This window comes from Rhinolophus sinicus, linkage group LG04 (assembly GCF_036562045.2).
Source record: "Rhinolophus sinicus isolate RSC01 linkage group LG04, ASM3656204v1, whole genome shotgun sequence".
In the NCBI taxonomy this organism is placed as follows: Eukaryota; Metazoa; Chordata; class Mammalia; order Chiroptera; family Rhinolophidae; genus Rhinolophus; species Rhinolophus sinicus.
In genome coordinates, this window is record NC_133754.1 from 112,553,668 (window position 1) to 112,574,602 (window position 20,935).

Sequence of the window (20,935 nt, forward strand, 5' to 3'; positions counted from 1 at the left end):
CACACTCATGGTGCCAAAGAAATGTATACACATTTTAAGAAGGAAAAAAACTGTATTAAAATTGTAATACTCAATATACGAGGTTGGACAATTAAGTTCGCGAGCTCATCCTAGTAAAAGTCCTACATATCTCATTGCTGAATATCACTATGGTCACCCTCCAAGTACTCCCCTTGGGAAGCTATGCACTGACCTCAGTGCCTAGTCCAACCTTCAAAGCAGTTTTGGAACTCTTTTTCTGGAATGGCCATCAGAGCTGTTGTTGTATTATGCTTAATGTCCTGAATGTTATCAACAGGTCTTCCTTTCAGTATTTCCTTTATCTTCGGGTAAAGAAAGAAGTCATTGGGGGCCAGATCAGGTGAGTAGGGAGGGTGTTCCAATACAGTGATTTGTTTACTGGCTAAAAACTCCCTCACAGACAGTGCTGTGTGAGCTGGTGCATTGTTGTGAAGCAAGAGCCATGAATTGTTGGTGAAAAGTTCAGGTCATCTAACTTTTTCACGCAACCTTTTCAGCACTTCTGAATAGTAAACTTGGTTAGCTGTTTGTCCAGATGGTACAAATTCATAATGAATAATCCTTCTGATATAAAAAAAAAAGGTTAGCAACATCATTGCAACAAGTTCATTAACTTAATTGTCAGACCTCGTGTATTCACGGGATGTCAAGTACAGCACAGGGAATATAGTCAATGGTATTGTAACAGCTATATATGATGTCAAAGGGGTAGTAGACTGGGAGGGGGGTTATCACTTTGTGAGGGGTGTAAATGTCTAATCATTATGTTGTTTTGTAAACCTGAAACTAATATAAAAAAATTAAATTAAAAAAATAGAAACCAGAAAAAAAATGCATTAGTACAGTAAAAAAAAAAAAAAAAAAGACAGTATATGATAGAATGATAGAAAAAGAGATCATCATGATAGAAAAAGAGATCAATGTAACGAACAAGGAGTCAAGACCTAGGCCTGCACATTGGAATTGATTGATTTTCAACAAAGATGCAAAATCAACTTTTGGAGAAAGATAATCTTTCTCAAGAAGTGTTACTTATATAATTGGATATTCATATATGAGTAAAACAAATATATTCAATCTGCATCTCACATACTGTAGAAAAATTAACTCAAAATAGGTGTTAAACCTAAATGTACAACTGAGAACTGTAAAAGGTCTAGAAAGAAACATAGAAGAAAAATTTTATGGTCTTTTGTTAGTTAAAGATATTTCAAATTGTGGCAAAGGCATGAGCCATTAAATAAAAACTGGAAAATTGAACTTCATCAAAATTAAGAACTTGAGCTCTGAGAAAAACGCTGTTAAGATAATGAAACAAGTTACAGTGGTAGAAAATATTTGCAAATTATATATATGGAAAAGCACTTGTATTCATAACATATAGTAAAACTTTCAAAACTAAATAATAAAAAAAAACCAATACAGAGGGTGCCAAAAAAATGTATACACATTTTAAGAGATGTTATCTATGTAACAGTAGTTTGCCATAATCGGTAGTGGTAACCATTTTGAGCACCTCTTGTAATTGCAGAAGTCAAACTAGACTATACATTGAGTATGACAATTTTAATGCAGTTTTTTCCTTTCTCAAAATATGTATACATTTTTTTGGCACCCTCTGTATATAATTTGGGCAAATAATTTGACTAGACTCATCACCAAAGAAAATATACAGGTGACAAATAAGCAAACAGAATGATGCTCATCATTATTAGTTATTAGGGAAATGCAAATGAAGTGATATCAGGGAAGATGGCAGAGCAGAAAGCTCTAGGAATTCATTTATACACAGAAACAACCTCTTAGTTGGCAGGAACATCTGAGCAACTATTTTGCAACTTTGGTCTAATAGAACTCTTGCAGCATCCAGTGGATAGGTTCATTAAGAGGTTGGTAAGTTTCATTAAATTTTGACACACAATGTGATTTATAGAGGATGTAATACAGAATTGTATACCTGAAATTTATGTAACTTGACTAACAATTGTCACCCCAATAAACTTTCATTAAAAAATTTTTTGATGAATTTCAGGTACTTCATGGTAATGGCTACCATCCCTCGTAACACAGCACCTCAATAGGCAGCTGCTCAGTTCTTGGTGCAGCTTGCTGGAGGTAGGTTGGGGAATAAGAATCTTGTTTCTCCAAAAATTGGGATCATGAGTTTTGTTAGTTGATCACTGGTTTTGATCACTGAGGGACTGGAATTGAAGTTAACCATTATATCAACCCCAAAGTGTTGAAGTGTCTTCCTGGCTAGCAGAAAATTTAAAGAGACAGTACCTATTTTTTTTCCCTTTTGAGAGACAGGTATTTAAGGAAATCATTGTCAGGTGTCTGGTTGACTGCAACGACAATGGAACAGAAACTTCAGTGACCATGCACAATAAGGAGCATGTGCTTCCCAAAAATAGTTTGGAAAAGGTACATTTGAATGGCTTCAGCCTTCAACAAGCAAAACCCAGCCATCCCTGATGAGAATTAGAATTCCAGAATTTCAACAGCATTATAGTTTGTTACCACTACTCAAAATTAAAAGTTTTCAGCAAAAATTAAAAACATACAAAGAAACAGTAAAGTATTGCTTCTTCATAGAGACAAAAGACTTTGACAGAAACCATCACTGGGAAAGCCCAGACATTTAAATTATTAGTCAAAGACATTAAATAAACTTCCTTTTTTTATTTTATTAAATTTATTGGGGTGACAATTGTTAGTAAAATTACATAGATTTCAGGTGTACAATTCTGTATTACATCATCTATAAATCCCATTGTGTGTTCATCACCCAGAGTCAGTTCTCCTTCCATCACCATATATTCGATCCCCCTTACCCTCATCTCCCACCCCCCACCCCTCACCCCCCGTACCCTCTGGCAACCACTAAACTATTGTCTGTGTCTATGAGTTTCTGTTTCTCATTTGTCTGTCTCGTTCTTTTGTTGTTTTTATTTTATATACCACATATCAGTGAAATCACATGGTTCTCTGCTTTTTCTGTCTGACTTATTTCGCTCAGCATTACTCTCTCAAGATCCATCCATGTTGTCACAAATGTTCCTATATCATCTTTTCTTACTGCGAATAGTATTCCATTGTGTATATATACCACAACTTCTTTATCCATTCATCTATCGAAGGACATTTTGGTTGTTTCCATGTCTTGGCCACCGTAAACAAAGCTGCAATGAACATTGGAGCACACGTGTCTTTATCTCTAAATGTTTTCAGATTTTTGGGTAGATACCCAGGAGAGGGATTGCTGGGTCATATGGCAATTCTATTCGTAATTTTTGAGGAACCTCCACACTGCCTTCCATAACGGCTGCACCAGTCTGCATTCCCACCAACAGTGTATGAGGGTTCCTTTTTTCCACAGCCTCTCCAACATTTGTTACTATTTGTCTTGTTGATGATAGCCATTCTGACTGGGGTGAGGTGATATCTCATTGTGGTTTTGATTTGCATTTCTCTGATGATTAGTGATGTTGAGCATTTTTTCATATGTCTATTTGCCATTTGTATGTCCTCTTTGGAGAAATGTCTCTTCAAGTCCTCTGCCCATTTTTCAATTGGGTTGTTTGTTTTCTTGTTGTTGAGTTGCATGAGTTCCTTGTATATTCTGGATACTAGCCCCTTATCGGAGGCACTGTTTGCAAAAATCTTCTCCCATTCAGTTGGTGGCCTCTTTATTTTGTCAATGGTTTCTTTTGCTGTGCAGAAGCTTTTAAGTTTCATATAGTCCCATTCGTTTATTTTAGCTTTTACTTCCATTGCCTTTGGAGTCAAGTTCATAAAATGCTCTTTGAACCCAAGGTCCATAAGTTTAGTACCTATGTTTTCTTCTATGCAGTTTATTGTGTCAGGTCTTATGCTTAAGTCTTTGATCCATTTTGAATTAACTTTGGTACATGGTGACAAATAGCAGTCCAGTTTCATTCTTTTGCACGTGGCTATCCAATTCTCCCAGCACCATTTATTGAAGAGGCTGTCTTTGCTCCATTGTATGTTTTAGCTTCTTTGTCAAAATTATCTGTCCATATTTATGTGGTTTTATTTCTGGGTTCTCAATTCTATTCCATTGGTCTATGTGTCTGTTTTTCTGCCAATACCATGCTGTTTTGATTATTGTAGCCCTGTAGTACAAGCCAAAGTCAGGAAGTGTGATACCTCCATTATTGTTCTTTTTCTTAAGATTGCTTTGGCTATTTGGCGTCTTTTGTGGTTCCAAACAAATCTGATGATTTTTGTTCTATTTCTTTAAAATATGCCATTGGGATTTTGATGGGGATTGCATTGAATCTGTATATTGCTTTGGGTAATATGGCCATTTTAACTATGTTGATTCTTCCAATCCATGAGCACGGAATGTCTTTCCATTTCTTTGTGTCTTCTTCAATTTCTTTCAAAAATGTCTTATAGTTTTCAGCATATAGGTCTTTCACATCCTTGGTTAAGTTTATTCCTAGGTATTTTATTCTTTTTGCTGCAATTGCAAAAGGAATTGTTTTTTGTATTTCTTTTCTGAGATTTCATTGTTAGTATATAGGAAGGCAATGGACTTTTGTGCGTTGATTTTGTAGCCAGCAACTTTACTGTATTCGTTGATTGTTTCTAATAGCTTTTTGGTGGAGTCTTTAGGGTTTTCTATATATAGCATCATGTCATCTGCAAAGAGTGATAATTTAACTTCTTCATTCCCAATTTGGATGCCTTTTATTTCTTTCTCTTGCCTGATTGCTCTGGCAAGGACTTTAACACTATGTTGAAAAGCAGAGGTGATAGGGGACATCCCTGTCGTGTTCCTGAACGTAGAGCAAAGGGCTTCAGTTTTCTCCATTAATTATGAGATTAGCAGAGGGCTTGTCATATATGGCCTTTATTATGTTAAGGTATTTTCCTTCTATACCCATTTTATTAAGTGTTTTAATCATAAATGGATGTTGTATCTTGTCAAATGCTTTTCTGCATCAATTGATATAATCATATGATTTTTGTCCTTTATTTTGTTTATGTGATGTATCACATTGATGGATTTGTATGTTGAACCATCCTTGTGCCCCGGGATGAACCCCACTTGGTCGTGATGAATAATCTTTTTAATGCATTGTTGTATTCGATTTGCTAGAATTTTATTTAGGATTTTTGCATCGGTATTCATTAGAGATATTGGTCTGTAGTTTTCTTTTTTGTGCTGTCCTTACCAGGTTTTGGTATCAGGGTAATGTTGGCCTCATAAAATGAGTTAGGGAGTACTGTCTCTTCTTCAATTTTTGGAAGAGTTTGTGCAGAATTGGTATTAGATCCTCTTTGAAGGTTTGGTAGAATTCACTAGTGAAGCCATCTGGTCCCGGACTTTTGCTTTTGGGAAGGTTTTGGATGACTGATTCAATTTAGTTACTGGTGATCGGTCTGTTTAGATTTTCCAGTTCTTCATGGTTCAGCCTTGGAAGGCTATATGTTTCTAAAAACTTGTCCATTTCTTCTAGGTTGTTGAATTTGGTGGCATATAGTCCTTCATAGTATTCTTGGATGATCCTTTGTATTTCTGTGGTGTCCGTGATAACGTCCCCTTTTACGTTTCTGATTTTGTTAATCAGTGTCTTCTCTCTTTTTATCTTAGTAAGTCTAGCCAAGGGTTTGTCAATTTTGTTAATCTTTTCAAAGAACCAGCTCTTTGTCACATTAATTTTTTCTATTGTCTTTTTGTTCTCTATTTCATTTAGTTCTGCTCTAATTTTTGTTATTTCCTTTCTTCTGCTGACCTTGGGTTTGACTTGTTCTTTTTCTAGTTCTTTAAGGTGTAACATGACGTTATTTATTTGGGAGTTTTCTTGTTTCTTGAGATAGGCCTGTAATGAGATAAATTTCCCTCTTAAAACTGCTTTCGCTGCATCCCAAAAATTTTGGTAGTATGTATTTTCATTGTCATTTGTTTCTATGTATCTTTTGATCTCTCCTCTAATTTCTTCTTTGACCCAGTCCTTCTTTAAAAGTATGTTGTTTAATCTCCATGTATTTGTGTTTTTCCGCTTTCTTTTTACAGTTGATATCCAATTTCAAAGCCTTGTGATCAGAGAATATGCATGGTATGATTTCAATCTTCTTAAATTTGTTGAGACTGATTTTATGTCCCAATATATGGTCTATCCTTGAGAATGTTCCATGTACACTAGAAAAGAATGTATAGTCTGATGTTTTAGGATGAAGTGCTCTATAAATGTCAATTATGTCCATTTCATCTAATGTGTCATTTAGGGCTACTATTTCGTTATTTATTTTCTGTTTGGATGATCTATCCATAGCTGTCAATGATGTATTTAAGTCCCCTAGTATAATTGTGTTTTGGTCAATTTCTCCCTTTAGTTCTGTTAGTAGTTGCTTGGTGTATTTCGGTGCTCCCTGATTGGGGGCATAAATATTGATGACTGTTATGTCTTCTTGTTGTACAGTCCCCTTCACCATTATGAAATGTCCATCTTTGTCTCTTGTTATCTTTTTCACCTTGAAGTCTGTTTCATCTGATATCATTATGGCTACACCTGATTTTCTCTGGGTACCATTTGCTTGGAGTGTCAATTTCCACCCTTTCACTTTGAGTCTATGCTTGTCCTTGTAGCTGAGATGTGTCTCTTGGAGACAGCATATGGTTGGGTTTAGTTTTTTGATCCAATCTGCTACTCTGTGCCTTTTTATTGGTGAATTCAGTCCATTTACATTTAGGGTGATTATTGATATGTGAGGATTTCCTGTCATTCTATCTTTAGTTTTCTGGTAAGGCTGTGTCTCCATTGTTTCTTTGCCTTTTTGTTGTTGTCTATTATTTCTGTGTGGTGGTATTCTATGATGTTTCCCTCTGTTTCTTCTTTTATTTCAGTATATATTTCAATTCTGGATTTATTTTGAGTGGTTACCCTTAAGTTTATGTAAAAGAAAGTTTGATATTTAGAGTATTCCATTTTCTTCAGCACGCTTACTTTCTCCATTCCCATATTCGGTTCAGGCCTTTACTCTCCATCTTTTTGAGTTTTGGTTGCCACAAATTGTCCCTGTTGATGGTGGTCGAATAGCCTCCTTTAGTATTTCTTGTAGTGCAGGTCATGTATTAGAAAATTCCCTCAGCTTCTGTATGTCTGGAAAGGTCTTTATTCCTCCTTCATATCTAAAGGATATCTTTGCTGGATATATTATTCTTGGCTCATGATTTCTCTCTTTCAATAGTTTGAATATTTGGTTCCACTCTCTCCTGGCTTGTAGAGTTTCTGCTGAAAAATCTGATGATAATCTAATGGGCTTTCCTTTGTAAGTTACCGTCTTCTTTTCCCTGGCTGCCTTGAGGATTCTTTCTTTGTCGTTGATTTTAGACAGCTTCAATACAATGTGCCTTGGAGAAGGCCTGTTGGGATTGAGGTAACTAGGTGTTCTATTTGCTTCTTGGATTCGAGGGTCCAGTTCTGTCCACAAATTTGGGAAGTTCTCATTGACAATTTGTTTGAATATATTCTCTGTTCCTTCTCTCTTTCTTCTCCTTCTGGTATGCCCATTATTCTTATATTGCTCTTTCTGATGGAGTCAGAAAGTTCTTGTAGAGTTCTTTCATTTCTTTTAAGTCTCAAGTCTCTTTCTTCTTCTATCTGTGTCATTTCCAGGTTTCTATCTTCGATGTCACTGATTCTTTCCTCCATCTGGTCAACTCTACTACCTAAGCTGGTTATTTCATTCTTAATTTCTTCTATTGAGTTCTTAATCTCCAGAAATTCTATTTGGTTGCTTTTTAAAATTTCAATCTCTTTCGTAAAATGCTCATGCTGTTCTTTGATTGAGTTTCTGAGTTCATTTAACTGCCTATCTGTGTTTTCTTGTATCTCGTTGAGTTTTTCAGAACTGCAATCTTGAATTCTCTGTCACTTAAGTCACATATTTCTGTATCTTTAAGTGCCTTCTCTGGAGATTTTTCACTTTCTTTCTGAGCTATCTTGTTGCCTTGGTTATTCATGGCGATTACTGGTTTACTATTTCTCTTCCTAGACATCTACAGGAGTGACTTCTGCAACAGGTTGATAGGAAGAGGTCTTTCTTTTGTTTGCCAGTACTTGTTGGTAGAATGTCTTATTATTTCTCCAACTGCAATTTATTTTTCTTCTCCCACACGGTAGTGCTGTTTTCTCTGCACTATTCCTGCTTCTCACACAATGGGGGGATTCCCTGGGAGACGGGCTTCTCCTCTGTTAATAGTTCGTCTAGGTCACAGGGCGCAGTGTCCCGGTGGGTATGCGGAGAGCTTTTGATGTTCCAAAGCTCTTCCAGCTCCTGATTCAGAGCCCGTATGTTTCAGCAGTTCTGTTTACTCCTGCAGGGATCCGCCCAGATAGGTGGGGTCAGGGGCGGGGTGAGTTGTGAGAGGTGGCCCAGAGCAATGGCGGCGACCACCACCACAGCCGGTCCTGCTTCCACAGCTCTCTCCCCTTTGCCGGAACTAGTTGGGCTGTGAATTTGTGTCTGCGGTCCACAATTCTCAAAACAGCAAATTTTCTCTTGTTTTGATCTGACACTGCTACTGTTTCACTTCTAGCACCGGGCAGGTGGGGGCGGGGCGAGCTCTGGCAGGGGAGGGAGGGGGCGGCTAGTCTCAGTGCCTAAGGCTCCGTTCTCTGCTCGGCAGTGAGGGCTTAAACCACCATTTTCAGCCTTTTTCCCTCAGTCTTTTCTTCGAGGTCTCTGCCGTGAGCATTGGGTTCAGCCGTGGTATATATTGTCCCCTCAGCCCTGTGGAGCCCTGGCGGAGCCCTAGCAGTCCGAGGTCTTCCCTCTCCCGCAGCTGCGGTAGTTCCGGGAAGCAGGAGCTCGGAGCACTGAGCTGGGTCTGCGTCCTGCCCCCGCGCGGCTCCGTCTCCGCGCACTTCTCCCTTTCCTCCTCCCTCCACTCGCGCGAATCTCCCACCTGTAGGTGATTTCAGTCGGTAGTGGGCCTCTTCGTCTTGCCTGTCTGCTGTGCAGGGAGTCCTTTGTGGAGTTTTTGTTGTTCGATTCTTTGTAAATTCCAGGGGAGCTTTACAGAGGCTCACCTCATGCCGCCATTTTTCCGGAACTCCCAACTTTCTTAAATATATTGTATGAGTTAAAGGAAATCATGAACAAAGAACCAAAGAAAATCAGAAAAACAATGTCTGTAAAGAATGAGAATAAAAATTAAAATAAACAATAAAGAGATAGAAATTATTTTTAAAGTGAATAGAAATTCTGGAGCTGGAAAACAATAACTGAAATAAAAAACTCATTAGAGATGTTCAACATCAGATTTGAGTAGATAGAAGAAGAAAGGATGAGGTGAAGATAGGACAATTGAAATAATAAAATCAGAGGAACAGAAAGAGAAAAGAAGGAAGAAAAATGAACAAAACTTGAAAGACTTGTGGGATACCATCAAATAGACCAACCTATGCATGATGGGAGTACCAGAAAGAGAAGACATTGAGAAAGGAGCAGGAAAAAGTATTTGAAGAAATAGTGGCCAAAACCTTCCTAACTCCAAGTTCAATAAACTCAGGAGCTATACCAAGACACATTATCATCAATTTGTCAAAACCCAAAGACAAAGAAAAGATCTATAAAGCTGAAAGAGAGAAGTGACAAATCACATACAAGGAATCCTCAATAAAATTAACAGCTGATTTCTACCCGGAAACGTTGGAGGTCAGAAGGCAATCAGATGGCATGCTTAAAGTCCTGAGAGAAGAAAACCTGTCAATCAAGATTTCTGTATATAACAACGCTATCCTTTAAGAATGAAAGAGAGCGGCGACCCTACGGCTCAGTTGGTTAGAGCACGAGCTCTTAACAACAGGGTTGCCGGTTCAATTCCTGCATGGGATAGTGGGCTGTTCCCCATTCCCCACACCCCCCCCAAATAAAGATTGAAAACAGAGACCGGACTTGGAGCTGAGCTGCGCCCTCCATAACTAGACTGAAGGACAACAACTTGACTTGGAGCTGATGGGCCCTGGAAAAACACACTGTTCTCCAATATTCCCCAATAAAAAAAAATTTTTTTTAAAGTAATTGCGTGTTTTTTTTTTAAAAAAAGAGTGAAAGAGAAATTAAGACAATCACAGGTAAACAAAGGCTGAGGGATTCTATTACCAGTAAACCTACAAGAAATGCTAAAAAGAATCCTTTAGGCTAAAGTAAAACGACATTACACAGTAACTCACAGCATAAGGAAAAAAATAATAATAGTAAAGGCAACTTTGTAGGTAAATATAAAATCCAGTATTACTGTACTTTTCATTTGACTTGTAACTTCTCTCTTTTTCCTATATAAATTAAGTGCAAGTGTATAAATTATAATTATAAATTAATGTTAAGGGACTACCATGGCTGAGGTAATCTGTGACAATAACAACAGAAAGGGGGAGAAATGGAGACGTATAAGAGCAGAGTTTTTATAAACTGTTAAAATTAATTTTGTATTATTCAGACTAGGTTGTTATAAGTTTAATATGTTCATTTTAATCCCGTCCAAAAGTCAGTAATGGAAGATTCAGGTACAAAACCATAAAACAAATAGCTAAATGGCAGAAGTAAATCCTTATTTATCAGTAATTCCATTAAATGTAAAAGGATAAATCTCTCCTATTAAAATACAGATTTGGAAGATCAGATTTAAAAAGCCAGGATCCATCAATATTCTATTTATAAGATACTCACTTTAGATATGACCATAAAAATATGCTTAATGTAAAAGGATAGCAAAATGTATTACATGCAAGTAGTAACCAAAAGTAAGCTGAAGTGGCATACTTACAGCAGACAAAATAGACTTTAAAACAAGGCTATAACAAAAGACAAAAAAGGACCCAGTAATCCCACTTCTGGGTATTTATCTGAAAAATCCCAAAACACTACTGCGAAGGGATATGTGCCTCTATATGTTCATTTCAGCATTATTTACAATAGCCAAGATATGGAGGCAACCTGGGTGTCCATTAATGGATGAATGGTAAAGAAGAGGTGGTACATATATACAATGGAATATTAGCCATAAAAACAACGAAATCTTGCTACCTGCAACAACATGGTTGGACAAAGTATCGGACTGAATGGAGTAAGTCAGACAGAAAGACAAATGACATATGTTTTCACTTATACTTGGAATCTAGAGAATAGGATAAAAGACCAGTGAAAACAGAAACAAGTTCATAGATACAGAGAGCATTTTGATGGTTAATGGATGGAGGGATGGCTGTGTGAGGGATTAAGGGTACAAAGTGGTAATTACAAAGCAGTCATGGAGATGTAGAGTATAGCATGGAGAATATAGTCAGTAGTATTGTTATTAGCTATGTATAGTGTCAGATGGGTATTGGATTTATCAGGGTGATCACTTCATAAGTTACATAAATGTAATTTATGATTCTGTGTTGTACACCTGAAATTAGTATAATATTGTATGTCAACCGTAATTGAAAAATAAGCAAATATTTTAGTCAAGGGGATATATACTGCAGCGTAGGGAACATAGTCAATAATATTGTAATAACTATGTATGGTGTCAGATGGGTACTAGATTTACTGAGATGATCACCTTGTTAGTTATATAAATGTATAATCATTATGTTGTACACCTGAAACTAATTTAATATTATATGCCAACTATAATTGACAAATAAAACATTATTAAAAAATAAAACTTTTGAAGAAATAATTGTCCAAAACTTCCTAAATTTGTTGAACAAAGTAAATTTACAGGTTCAAGAAACTCAGCAAAATCTGAACAAGATGACTAGTATATCATAATCAAACTGCTGAAAAGCAAAAATAAAAAATCTTAAAAGCAGCCATAGAAAAACAACACACTCAATACAGGGAACAACAATTTGAATTGTGGATAGCCACAGGTAGCTAATCAGGAATCATGTAGGGCAGAATGCAGTGAAACTATATCTTTAAAGTATTACCAGAAAAGAACCATCAACCGGAGGGCTATATTCAGTGAAACTATTCTTCAGAAATGTGGAGGTTCTAAAATATGTTCACAAATCCATTGACAATCCTCCATTCAAAAGTCGGAGACTAATTTCTGTCATCTTTGAGAGTGAGCCAGAATTAATGATTCACAGTTAACAAATAGAATATGGTAGAAGTGATATTTTATGAGTCTGAGAGTTCTATTACCACAGGTTAGTTGACCCCAGTACCCCAGCAGTCTAGTTCAAATTTCAGTTACCATAGTGTTAACTGTGAGTAATTGTATAAAGTGCAAACTTGCTGCTAGCTCCTCAGTGCACCAGTCACTACATAAACAACAGATGGCATCATGCTCAGTGGCCAACGATGTCCCTTCTTGCAGAGTCTGTTGGTGAATGGTCACAGCACCTCTTAGTTCACACACAGACAACAAATCACGTGGTTGTGTTGCCTCATTTTCTCCCAGTGATAAACCCACGTAACAGTTTACAAAACTGGATCATTGAAGAAGGGAATTGACCAACAAAGATAAAAGTGCAGCAAAGATAAGAAAACTGAAAACAGTGAAAGGGAAATTCAAATCACACATAAATGGGGTCATCAAAGAACTACCTGACTGGGGATGTCAGCTATGCTACCATTCCAGACACTCAGACATGCAGCCACAGGGACTTAGGAAAAGTGAATTTATCAAACACAAGAGGAAAGTGCTTGTGACGAAAAAAATAAAGATGTCCCAGAGGAAAGAACTCCAGCAAAAAACTTCACATTAAAGAAACTTGGAGATACTTCACGACATTAAAAACACAAAGGAGAAAATGTTGGAAGCTGATCCAAACTTAGGAATATGACAAATATTATCAAACAAGTTATACAACTGTTCAAATGACTCTTGATAAGTCTTTTACAAAGACGAAAAACATTTTAATTATCAGTGATGCTAATGTTTTCAATTATAGTATAAAAAATAAATAATAATTTTATTATTTTGCTCATCTCCTTATATATTTATACCTGATAGCATGACTTTTTAATATGCTGATGAAAATTTCTAAAAGTCACAGAAAGTCATATTTTTACCCACTGATTATTAACATAGCATGGAACAGCTTTATAGCTTGCATGGCCATTTTTTATAGTTCCGTACTGTGCAAAGCAAAGACTGTTTGTTTTATGTTGGGAGACCGTATGCTAAAATTCTAGAAAATTCTCTGGAGGATGTTGATTTTCTTGTTTTAGCAGGCAATCACCCTGGTTAGCCTCAGACTGCAAATACTGTCTTGCCCTCTGTTGGTGGCGGTTCCAATGTTAGTTCATTTTCAAAGTGCGGCTGTAAAGCTCTGGGCCGAGTATAGACTTGTGCCTGCTCATACACAGAATTGGAGAGGCCTCTTCCCAGGTCTCTCATCTCCAGGATGTCCCCAGACTCTCTGGCTCCCAGGGGCCCTTTTCCTGGTTCTCTGGCTAAAAAGATGGGGTTTTTCTGTGTTACAGGCCAGCATGTCCCACAATTTTGCCCAAAGGAGCTGCCTTCAAGCAAAGAGATGGGGGACGAGAGAGAAAAAAAATAAACATGGATTTTCTCCACATTCTTCAAACCACAGAGTCCTCACTTCTCTCTGCCTCCACTGCCTGGAAAGACAGGTTTTCCTAGGGTTGAGTCAACTGTATCATTGTGTCGGCCTCTACAGTGCTTCTCTGTGACTAGAGTCAACTTCAGGTCAAGACTGAGTGAGAAAATGATTAGGAAAAAACAAATAAACAGACAAAAAAACCAACAATGATTACTACCATTCTCTGGCTTGCAGGGTCTCCATTTGCCAGACCTTCTAAAAAAGAAAATTCCAGACTGTTTTCCCATCAGCAGTGTGAGAGTTCTACTTCCTCGACACCTTGTCAGTACTTAGTAATAGGCACTCTTACTTTTAGCCATTCTAGTAGGGCTGTGATAGGATTTTGTGGTTTTAGGAAAGCTTTATTGAGACATAATTCACACTCTGTTCACCTACTTAAAGTGTACAATTCAATGTTTTTTGATATATTACAATATTAATTTTTTAAATTGTGGTAAAATATATATCATATAAAAATTTCCATTTAACCATTTCCATTTCCCCTGGAAACCACTGATCTAATTTCTCTCTATGAAACATAGATCTCTATGTCTACTCTTCATATTTTATGTAAGAGAAATTCTATAATATTTATCCTTTTGTGTCTAGCTTATTTCACTTACCATAATGTCTTCTAGTTTCATCCATGTTGTAGCATTCCTTTTGATGGCCAAGTAATATTCCTTTGTATTTATATACCACATTTTATAAATCCATTCATCTGTTGATGGACACTTGGGTTGTTTCCAACTTTTGGCTATTGTGAATAATGCTGCTATGAACATTGGCATATCTGTATGAGTTCATGCTTCGAATTCCTATGGGTAAATGCATTGGAATGAAATGCTGGGTCATATGGTAATTCTTTCTTTAGCTTTTTGAGGAATTGAAAAACTGTTTTCTATATTGGCTGCCAACATTTTTCATACCCACCACCATTATATGAGAGTCCAAGTATTTCTACATCCTCATCAACATTTGCTATTTCCCATTTTTTAAATTGTAGCCTTTCTAGTCTGTGTATCTCACTTGGTTTTGAATTGCATTCCCAGGATGATTAAGATGTTGAGTATATTTTCATGCTTATTTATTATTTGTATATTTTCCTTGTAGAAATCTCTATTTAAATTCTTCACACACTTTTGAATTGTTTGGGAATTTTGTTGTTGATTTGTAGGCATTTTATATGTATTCTGAATATTAATCCCTAACCAGATACATGATTTCCAGATGTTACACCATTCCATGGGTTGTCTTAACACTCTCCTGATACTGTCCTTTGATGGACAAAAGATTTTAATTTTGACGAAGTCCAATTTATTATTTTTTTCTTTTATTGTCTGTACTTTTGGTGTCATTCATAAGATATTATTGCCTAATCAAAGGTCATAGATTTTTTTTTAAATTAAAATTTATTGGGGTACAACTGTTAGTGAAATTACATAGATTTCAGGTGTACAATTCTGCATTACATCATCTATAAATCCCATTGTGTGTTCACCACCCAGAGTCAGTTCTCCTTCCATCACCATATATTTGATCCCCTTTACCCTCATCTACCACTCCCCTCGCCCCTTACCCTCTGGTAACCACTAAACTATTGTCTGTGTCTATGAGTTTTTGTTTCTCATTTGTTTGTCTTGTTCTTTTGTTGTTTTCAGTTTATATACCACATGTCAGTGAAATCGTAGGTTCTCTACTTTTTCTGTCTGACTTATTTCGCTTAACATTATAATCTCAAGATCCATCCATGTTGTCACAAATGGTCAAGGTTATAGATTTTCACTTGGTTTCTTCTCCAAGTATTATAGCTTTAGTTTTTAAGTTTAGGTATTTGATCCATTTTGAATTAATTTTTCTACATGGTATGAGTTAAGGGTCCAACTTAATTCTTTTGCATGTGGATATCCAGTTTTTCTAGCACCATTTTTTGTTTTGTTTTCAATTACAGTTGACATTCAATATTATATTAGTTTCAGGTGTACAGCATAGAGGTTAGACATTTCTATAACTTATGAAGTGATTCCCTCCAATAAGTCTGACACCTGACACCGTAAATACTTATTACAAATTATGGATTTTATTCCCTATGATGTACTTTATGTCCCTGTGACAATTTGATAACTGACAATTTGTACTTTTTTTTTTTTTTTTTTTTGAACAGCACTTTACTGCGAAACAGTGTGTACTTCCAGGACTTTTTTCCAAGTCAAGTTGTTGTCCTTTCATGTCTTAGTTGTGGAGGACACAGCTCAGTTCAAGGTCCAGTTGCTGTTGCTAGTTGCAGGGGGCACAGCCCACCATCCCTTGTGGGAGTCGAACCTGCAACCTTGTGGTTGAGAGGACATGCTCCAACCGACTGAGCCGTCTGGAAGCTCAGCGGCAGCTCAGCTCAAGGTGCCGTGTTCAATTTTAGTCGCAGGGGGCGCTGCCCACCATCCCTTGTGGGACTCGAGGAATCCAACTGGCAACCTTGTGGTTGAGAGCCCACTCACCCATGTGGGAGGCGAACCGGCAGCCTTCAGAGTTAGGAGCATGGAGCTCTAACCACCTGAGCCACGGGGCTGGCCCATAATTTGTACTTATTAATCCCTTCATCTTTTTCACCCAGACCTTAACTGCCCTATCATGTGGTAAACATCAGTTTGTCCTCTGTATCTATTTTTGTTTCTATTTTGTTTGTTCATTTATTTTGTTTTTTTAGATTCCACATATAACTGAAATCATAGTATTTGTCTTTCTCTGTCTCACTTATTTCACTTAGCAAAACACCCTTTAGGTCCATCCATGCTGTCACAATTGATAAGATTTTTTTTTTTTTTTTTTTTTATGGCCAAGGAATATTCCATTGTATGTGTGTACCACTTTTTTGTCCAATTGTATGGTGATGGACATTTAGGTTGCTTCCATATCTTGGCTATTGTAAACAATGCTACAATGAACACAGGGATGCATATATCTTTTTGAATTAGTGTTTTGGATTTCTTTAGATAAATACCCCAAAGTGGAATTGCTGGGTCATAAGGTAGTTCTATTTTTAATTTTTTGAGGCACCTCCATATTGTTTTCCATAGTGACTGCACCAATTTAAACTTCCACAAACAATGTACAAGAGTTCCCTTTTCTTCACATCCTGGCCAACACTTGTTTGTAGATTTATTGATGATAGCCATTCTGACAGGTATGAGGTGACAGCTCATTGTGGTTTTGATTGGCATTTCTCTGATAATTAGTGATGGTGATTATCTTTTCATGTGTCTTTTGACCATATGGATGTCGTCTTTGGAGAAATGTCTATTCAGGTCTTCTGCCCATTTTTTACTCTCATTGTTTGGTGTGTGTGTGTGTGTGTGTGTGTGTGTGTGTGTGTGTTAAGTTGTATAAGTTCTTTATATTTTGGATATTAACCCCTTATCAGATGTATTATTGGTGAATATCTTCTCTCATTCAGTACGTTGCCTGTACATTTTGTAAATGGTTTCCTTTGCTTTGCAAAATTTTTTTATAATAGTTTGATGTAGACCTATTTGTTTATTTTTTCTTCTGTTTCTCTTGTCCAAAGTGGCATATCCAAAAAGAAAACAATTATTACTAAGAGCAATGTCAGAAGTTTTACTCCCTATGTTTTTCTTCTATAAATGTTATTGTTTTAGATCTCACATTTCAGTTTTTAATCCATTTTGAGTTTATTCTTGTATATGGTGTTAAGATAGTGGTCTGGTTCCCTTTTTTTTTTTTTTTTTTTTTTTTGCATGTATCTGTCCAGTTTTAACAACAATATTTATTGAAGAGACTGTCTTTACCCCATTTTATATTCTTGTATCCTTTGTCATAGACCATATTGGTGTGGATTTATTTCTGGGTGCTCTATTCTGTTCCATTGATCTGTGCATCTGTTTTTATGCCAATATCCATGCTGTTTTGATTACTATAACCTTGTAGTATAGTTTAATGTCATCTAGTGTGATACCTCCAACTTCGTTCTTCTTTGTAAAGATTACTTTTAGCTATTCAAGGTCTTTTGTGGTTTTATATAAATTTTAGGATTATTTGGTCAAGTTCTGTGAAAAATGTCATTGGTATTTTGATAAGAGATCACACTGAATCTATAGACTGCTTTGGGAAATATGGACATTCTAATCATGTTAATTCTTCCTAGCCACAAGCATGGTGTATGCTTCCATTTATTTGTACCTTCTTCAATATCTTTCTTCAATGTATTGTGATTTTCTAAGTCCAGGTCTTTTACCCCCTTGTTCACATTTCCTAGGTATTTTTTTAAGGCAATTGTAAATGGTATTCTTTTCTAAATTTATCTTTCTGATATTTGCTATTGCTATATAAAAAGGAACTGATTCCTGACTATTAATTTTATATCCTGCTACTTTAGTGAATTCATTTGTCAGTTTTGAATAGTTCTTTGATGGACTTTTTAGGGTTCTACATAAAGAGTATCATGTCATCTGCAAATAATGACAATTTTACTTTTTCCTTTCCCATTTGGATGCCTTTTATTTCTACTTTATGACTGCTTTTCTTTTGCTGCTTTTCAGATTCTCTCTTTGTCTTTAAACTTTGGCATTTTCATTATGATGTGTCTTGGTGTGACCTCTTTGGGTTCATCTTCTTTGGGGCTCTATGTGCTTCCTGGGGTTATATGTCCATTTCCTTCACCAGGTTAGGGAAGTTTTTGCCATTATTTTGTTAGATAGGTTTTTAATTCCTTGCTCTTTCTCTTCTCCTACTGGTACCCTTATGGTGTAAATGTTGGTATGCTGAATGTTGGCCCAGAGGCCTCTTAAACTATCCTCATTTTTTGGATTCTTTTTTCTTTTTGCTGTTCTGATTGGGTGTTTTCTGCTACCTTATCTTCCAAATCTCTGATTCACTCCTCTGCTTTATTTAATCTACTGTTGATTCCCTTCAATATATTCCTCATTTCAGTTATTGTATTCCTTATTTCTTACTGGTTCTTTGTAATGTTTTCTACTCTACTTTTATGTTTCCTATCCCTTTGTTGAAGTTCTCACTGAGATCAATGAGTATCCTTATAACCAATGTTTTGAACTCTGCATCTGGTAGATTGCTTGTCTCCATTTTGTTTAGTTCTTCTTCCTGGAGCTTTGTTCTATTCTTTTATTTGGGACATGTTTCTTTGTCTTCCTGTTTTTGGCTGCCTCCCTGTGTTTGTTTCTATATATTAGCTAGAGCTGCTATCTCTCCCGATCTTAGTAGAGTTGCCTTATACAGTAGGTGTCCTGTGGGGCTCAGTGACTCAGTTTCCCTGGTCACCTGAGCTGGGTATTCCAGGTGTGTCTCTTGTGTGGGTTGTAGTTGAGCCTTGGTTGCTGTTTGCACATCAGTGGAAGGGATTGACTCTCGGGCCAATTAGTTATGGGTACTGCCTGTGACTACAGTGGAGGAGCTGTTGTGCAAGGGCTGACCCTATGGAGCAGGATTCACTTTAGCAGGGCTCTGGTGCCTCCCCAGTCTGCCCTTTGGGTGTGTTACCCATGGAGGCAGCTGGGTGGTGCTCCAGCTTGGTGTAAAACCAGCCACCAGGCATGCTGGCCCCAGGGCCTGCTGGCAGTAGCCTTGATGCAGGCCAACTTCAGCTGCATCCTGTGTCTTTTCCAGGGCCACCTGGCATGAGCCACAAATCAATCTGCAGATGGCTGCCACCTGCACTGGGCTTGGAGGTGCCTGGGAGAGACCAAGCTGTGAACCCAGGTGGGCTTCCATCAATGCCAGGCTTGGGGCTGCTGAGCAAGTGGTACAAGGCACACAGAGACCAGATGCTCCTTGTCTGGGTTTTGTCAATCTTTGAGAGATTTTAGGAAAGTCTGCAGCATGAGTCAGGACAGGACTTTTGTATGAAGTGCCACTGGAAGCAGTTTGGGTGGGTCTGCAAGTTGGTTGGGGTGGCATCTCAAGGAATCACCAGGGCAGGGTGAACAGTGTTTGTAAGGTTGATCTCAGATATTGTGGCCACCTTTGTCTACATGCAAGCAGGAAGGAGGGCTCAAGAAAGAAATAATGGATTCTGCCAGCAGTTCTGTCTGGGAGAAAGCTGCCCCTCCAGCCCTTACCCTGAAGTCAGACTATTCAGTTCCTTGTCATATATCCCTGGCACCTTTCAAGCTGTTGCTCCAGAGCTGGAGCTTAGAGTGACTGAGCCTGTCAGTGAGCAAGTTTATGCATGTGCCCTTTAAGGGGAATGCCTGGGGCTCCAGCAGCACTTTGTCTCACTCAGCCACAATCTCCACTGGTTTTCACAAACAGAAATTATGGTATTTCTTTCCCCAGCACTGGAACCCTAGTCTCGGAAGTCTGGTGTGGGGTTGGGACCACTCACTCCTCAGCGGGACCTCCACAGCCAAAATATCCCTCCCAATTTTTAACAGCCACGCATGGCTTTGAGACCATCCCATTCCATGACTCTGCCCTTCCTACCAGTCTTAATGTGGCTCCTTCTGTGTACTTTTACTTATAGGATTTCTGTTCAGCTAGACTTTAGGTGATTCTCAATGTTGGTTGTTCTGTAGTTTAGTTGTAATTTTGATGTGGTCATGAGAAGAAGCAAACACAGTGTTTACTACCTACTCACCATCTTGACCAGAACTCCCCAAACTCCTTTTTTTTTTAACCTGTGTTTTCCCCTTTCTTTCTGGGTCTCCAATGACAAAAATATTAGGCCTTTTGGTATAGTCTCACAGGTCCCTTACTCTGTTCATTTCATTTTATCCTTTTTCTCAGTGTTCCCCAGATTGGTTAATTTCTATTAATGTGATTTCAATTTATTGACTCTTTCTTCTGTTATTTCCATTCCATTGCTTTTTTGTTTGTTTGTTTGTTTGTTTAATTTCAGAAATGTTATGCTTTAGTTCTAAATTCCCATTTGGAATTTTTATAACTTTTATGTCTCTGTCAAGAACTTCTGTCTTTCTACAGGCATACTTTGGAGATTTTGCAAGTTCAGTTTCCAACCACTACAATAAAGTGAGTATTGCAATAAAAGGAGCCATAATTTTTATGCTGGTGAAGGGTCTTGCTTTCAATTTGTATAATTGAAGATCTGTGAAGCACAAGAAAGTGAAGTGCAATAAAATGAGATAGCCTGTATTTGTGTTAAGAACATGACTATAATAGCTGCTTTCAAATTTTTGTCTGATGATCCAACACATGGGTCATTTTGGGCTGGACATGTGTTGATTGTCCTTTCTCTTGTGAATAGGTCATATGTACCTGGTTTCTTGGTGTGTCCAATAATTTTATATTGTATCCTGGATATTTTGATTATGTAGTGAGACTCTGCAACCTATTTAAATGCTCTG

The 20,935-nt window shown here is 37.3% G+C and overlaps 1 long non-coding RNA gene across 1 annotated transcript in view; it reads left to right on the forward strand.

Moving 5' to 3' along the window:
• Positions 1 to 20,623, forward strand: part of LOC141571099 (uncharacterized) — a 45,252-nt gene extending 24,629 nt beyond the window's left edge. The window contains exons 2-3 of the long non-coding RNA XR_012495663.1: positions 19,239 to 19,331; positions 20,553 to 20,623. This is a non-coding gene — a long non-coding RNA (uncharacterized LOC141571099). The remainder of the gene's footprint in view (positions 1 to 19,238; positions 19,332 to 20,552) is intronic.
• The last annotated feature ends 312 nt before the right edge of the window (positions 20,624 to 20,935 follow it).